The sequence below is a fragment of the Benincasa hispida genome, chromosome 2, assembly GCF_027475165.1.
Source record: "Benincasa hispida cultivar pf3 chromosome 2, pf3_genome.v1.1, whole genome shotgun sequence".
NCBI lineage: Eukaryota > Viridiplantae > Streptophyta > Magnoliopsida > Cucurbitales > Cucurbitaceae > Benincasa > Benincasa hispida.
The window spans coordinates 70,608,910-70,614,909 of record NC_143479.1 but is presented as its reverse complement, the minus strand read 5'-3'; positions in this window follow the sequence as shown (position 1 = coordinate 70,614,909).

Sequence of the window (6,000 nt, the reverse complement as noted above, 5' to 3'; positions counted from 1 at the left end):
AACCCATTCGATAGATTTAGCTACTCATGTGTGCTTTTAAAAGAGTGAACAGATGTAGATAAGCAAGTTCCATTTTATAGATATGTGATTGAAATACAGAATAACAATGCGGAATAAGAATAAAGAGCCCGGTAGCAATCTCTTTCTTCCCAAGGCTTTTACACTGTTCTTCTCTACTCTGCTCAAAAGATAATCTCGCTCTCGCGAGAATCGACCCTTTCTCTGTTTTTCCACACCTTCTGGGTTCTCTCTTGAGCTGACCAGAGCGATCTTCTGGTGTCTCTTCCCTTCTCTCGCTCTGCTTTCTAAGTAAAAGAAAACTATGAACAAGGCTACTTCTAACTATGGAGAAAATTATCTAACTGTTGAACTTGACAAACTGACGAACTTCTTTACTGACGGTGGCCTCTGGTATTTATAGAGCTTCGGGGTGAAAGGCTTCTTCTCTCTTATGATTGCACTGTTGGGATGACATTAATTCTCTGTCTGATGCACCGAATATTTGTCACCGAAAAATTGAGTGTACTTGCTACAGTAGTTTGTTAACGGCTTGTCAACTTAATTCGAAATCAACCGTCATCAGCTTTCTATCCCATCGTGATTTATTATACTTTCCACCCGGATGTGCCCTCCAAGTTGTGACGGCTCTATGCGGCAACCTTTTTTAGCAGATATTTGCGAGCGCAAATCACCGCATAGCCTTGCGGTAACGCAATATTTTGATGCGCTCGACATTGATTTCTTGTGATCGCATTTTCCGCCTTCCGTCAACGCATATTCTGCACAAAAATACATAAGTTAACTGTTTTCATGCGATGGATGCATGCAACTGCAATATTATGAACTTAATGCTTTTTAGACGCAATCTTATATGTTTTCATCACTGCAACCCTACATTGTTTTATAACTTAGCACTGTAATAATGTGCATTTCTGCCCGTTATCAACTTGCATACCTCTACAAAGTGAGCCGTATCTGTAGTGTCACCAGGATCAGGTATCCCTCTTTAATCCTTATACTACAGACCTTTTTAGGTTATCACTTAAGACATGATCTACTTGTATATCTCATATACATGCTTAAGTTTACATACAATAACCATGGAGCTTTGTTTATTGGATATGAGTAAATGCCAAATAAAATAACTCTTATTTTATTCATAACAATGTATACATATTACAGACTACGAGACTCCGGGAGAATTAGGACACCAGTCCCAATAATCTCCCATTTGTCCTAATGCCTCGAGAGACTAATGTACAATAAAAGATAAATACATGTACAATATACAATAAACTAGGGCATACCCCAGTATCATCTCCCACTTGCCCTAGACAAGATGCCGCATGTCCCGCAGACCCAGACTCTCCAGATGACCTTTGAACACTTTAGCCTTGAGAGCCTTTGTAAATGGATCAGCAACGTTGTGCTTCGTCACGATCTTCGTGACTATCACATCACCGCGATGCATAATCTCCCTGATCAAGTGGTATTTCCGCTCTATATGCTTACCTCGAGGATGACTTTGAGGTTCCTTCAAATTTTCCACAGCCCCGATGTTATCACAATAAAGAGTGGTCGACTTATCCATATTTGGAACAACTTCTAAATCCGTAAGGAATTTCCTCAGCCAAACAACCTCCTTAGTTTCTTCGCAAGCGGCTATGTATTCAGCTTCCATAGTGGAGTTTGCATGCATCCTTGCTTGATGCTTCACCACACTACAACCCCTCCATTCAGATTGAACACTAACTGCAATGTCAATTTACGAGAATCTCTATCGATCTGAAAGTCAGAGCCTGTGTATCCTATAAGGATCATATTTTTATCTCCATACATGAGCATGTAGTTCCTCGTTCTCCGATAATACTTGAGGATCGTCTTGATCATCGTCTAATGATCAAATCCTAGATTGGATTGATAACGACTGACAATCCCTACTGCATAGCAAATGTCGGGTCTGGTATACAACATTGCATACATTAAGCTTTCAATTGCTGAAGCATAGGGAATCCATCTCATCTCCTCAACCTCTTGAGGTGTCTTAGGACATTGATCCTTACGATTCCATGCCTGAAGGGTATATTACCCCTTTTGAAATCATGCATCTTGTACCTAATCAATATTTAATCGATGTACGATGCCTGAGACAAGGATAACCTCTTGGTCTTATGATCCCGAATGATCAGAAACCTTACATCATTCCCAATGAGTAGGATATCATCCACATATAGTACCAGGAAAGCTATTGAGTTATTGATGTTCTTCTTATAAACACATGGTTCATCAACATTCAGATCAAAGCCAAAGGATTTGACCACATTGTCAAACCTAATATTCCATAATCTAGACACTTGTTTCAGCCCATAAATGGACCTATTAAGCCACTCTGGTTGAGCCATGTAGATGGTCTCCTCAAGATTACTATTAAGAAAGGCAGTTTTAACGTCCATTTGTCGTATCTCATAATCATAAAATGTAGCTATGGACAAGAGTATCCTGATAGACTTCAACATGACAACAGGCGAGAAAGTTTCCTCATAGTCAACTCCCTCAACTTGGGTATATCCCTTTGCCACGAGTCTAGCCTTAAAGATTTGCACCTTTCCATCTATACCTCGCTTTCGCTTATAGATCCACTTACATCCTATAGGTCTTACCCCATCAGGTTGATCCACAAGCTCCCAGACTTGATTAAAGTATATAGACTCCATCTCTTGGTTGATGGCCTTAATCCACTCAATCTTGTCAACATCCTCCTTTTCTTGCTTAAAAGAGAATGGATCCTCGTCCCCATCATTAGAACTGACGTTCTAGGCTTCAGTCAAATCCATATAGCGATCCGAAGGGTTCATAACCCTCCCATTATGTCAAGGCAGTCTCAACTCTTGAGTTGGTTAACTAAATGTACCGACCTCAACAACTCTTGTTGATCTGTCAGTCTGTTCAACAACTCTTGTTGAACCCTCAGTAGTCTCAGTCTCACTAGAAATCTTACGTAAAACAAGCTTACTTCATGGTTTATGATCCCTGATGTGGTCTTTTTCCAAGAAGATAGCAGTTGTAGAAACAAACACTTTGTTCTCACTCGGATCATAGAAGTATTCACCCCTCGTTTCCTTGGGGTAACCTACAAAGAGGAAAACTTTCGAATGCGGTTCCAACTTCTTCGGGTTAGTCACAAGCACATGGGTCGAACAGCCCCAAATCCTGAAATGACGTAAACTACCTTTGCGACCTTTCCACAACTCAAAAGGTGTTTCAAAAACACTCTTCGAGGGAACGTTGTTCAGAAGGTAACATGCAGTCTCCATTGCAAAACCCTAAAACGAGTTTGGAAAATGAGCATAACTCATCATAGATCAAAACATGTCCAACAAGGTTCTGTTTCTCCTTTCTAATACACCATTCTACTGAGGTGTACCTGGGGCCGAGAGTTGGGATGCAATCCCATGTTCAAGTACCCCAACATCCTCAAGTATCTATGGAGAACGAGGGACTACATGTTTGTGTATGGTTCTAAGGATTTGATCCTTATGGGATACACAGACTCTGATTTTTAGACTTATAGGGATTCTAGGAAATCCACATCAGGATCAGTGTTTACTCTTTACGGAGGAGTTATAGTATGGCAAAGTACCAAGCAAAGTGCATCGCGACCATGAAGGCTGAGTATGTAGTGGCTTGTGAAGCTGCTAAGGAGGCCGTTTGGCTCAGGAAATTCTTGACTAATCTAGAAGTTGTTCCAGAGATGTAAAAGCCCATCACACATTATTTTGATAATAGTGGTGCTGTGGCTAATTCCCAAGAGCCTAGGAGTCATAAACGGGGCAATCACATAGAACGGCAATATCATCTCATCCGAGAGATTATGCATCGAGGGGACATGATTGTCATGAAGATAGCTTCAGAACACAACGTTGCTGATCCGTTTATGAAGGCCCTTACGGCTACTGTGTTTGAGGGTCACCTATAGAGTATGGGTCGGTGGGACAGACCACAGCTAGACTAGGGAAAGTGAGAGATATTGTACTGGGCGTTTTATGCCCTAGTTTATTATTTTGTGTACTTTGTATTTTATTATATTGTACACCACACTAGCTTTAGGACAAGTAGAAGATTGTTGGGGTTGATACCCTAAATCTCGTAGGGTCTTATCGTTTATAAACATTGTATGAACAAACTCTTATATGATTAATAGTATATGATATTTTATTCACTTTGTCTATAAAATATGTGATATTTTAGTTGCATTGACCACAAACAAATAAACTAACATCCAAGGTTATTGTTGTAACTTAAACATACATGTGGAGACATACAGGTCGATCATATTTAAGTGATAACTTAAATGGTCTATAGTAGATGGATAAGGCTGGGTACCTTATCCTGGTGACACTACGAGTATGGCCCGTTTTATAGGTGTTACAATTGTTGTAAAGTGTTACAAATGATTAGATCCTAATCATTCATGTATTAGACATACGAGTGGGGATACTCTATACAAAGGTGTTTGTATAAGATCGGACAACGAAATATTTAGTCTCATTGTATAACACCGTTCATAATAGAGACTTATATTTCACCAGGATGACCATAGGTAACATGACTTGAATCCTGAGTGAGTTGTGAACTTCCTGCCTATGAAGGCGCTCCTTTGTATTGTATGGATGAGAGTGGTCAGATCTCCGACTTAACAAACCTACCATTTTGGGGATTCATCTGATTGGGAAGCTGGGAACACAGCTACACAATATGGAATTCACTCATTCCCCGAAGTAGGGGTAAGTAGATAAATGCTTAAAGGCTGATTCCAGGTCTTGAACAATGTGGCGCCACACTCTCTCCTGGCTTGAGAGGGGTTTAGTCATAGTAGAACTATGATCTATTGTTCATTAGAGGGATCCATGGCATTTAAGGAGTTAGATGTAACTACAGGGGCAAAATAGTAATCTGGCCCAATTGTACTTATAAGCAATTTGTGAAGGGTCATCGTACTATTGATTGGTTATATCCAATGGTCACATAAATATATCTATAGTGCGAAGTGCAGCTGTCAATCTTTAGTGGAGTGTTCGACAGTTAACAGATGGTGCATAATGTAATTAAATAATTTAATTAATTATTTATGTACCGTTGAAGCTTCAAGCTACAGGTTTATAAGGTCCCCTTGATAGATCAAAATGATTTAGTTGAGAATCAGTTTTTGGGTTAATTTGAATTGTTCAAATTAATAAGAGGGATTTAATTATGTATGATATAATTAAATTATTTCAATTATATATGATATAATTTTCATAATGTATTTTATACATTATAATTTAATGGGAGGAAATAAATATTTGAATGAGATTCAAATATATTTTCTATGAATGTGATTCATGGTTGTTAAATTTAATATAAATATGATTTATTTTAAATGCCATAAAATAGAGAAAAGAAACTATAGTTTATATTGTATATGATACAATATTAAAACTATAGTTTATATATTAATGGAATTTGGACGATCCGCTTCCGCTTATGGATCTCTTTAATACGAGTTTCGTCATGGACAACATGAATGGTGACACATGGCCTTTGGGACACTAAGCAATGGACATCTATTTTTTATTATATATTCATAATACTCCCCCTTAGATGCCCATATATATATATATGAAATATGTCTCGTTAAAACCTTACTAGGAAAAACCTAATAAAAAATCCTAGTGAAGGAAAAAGAGTACATGTTTCATATAATACATACTCCTAAAAGAATACAATATATTTACTTCCCCTCATGAAAACATCACTTAAGATCTATGAGACGCCAGATTCCAATGTTGTGTACCAATTTTTCAAAAGTTGTAGTTGGTGATGCCTTTGTAAATAAGTCTGCCAGGTTATCCTTTGAACAAATTTGTTGTAAAGTGATATCGCCATTTTCTTTAATATCATGAGTGTAGAAAAGCTTCGGTGAAATATGTTTTATTCTATCTTCTTTAATATATCCTCCTT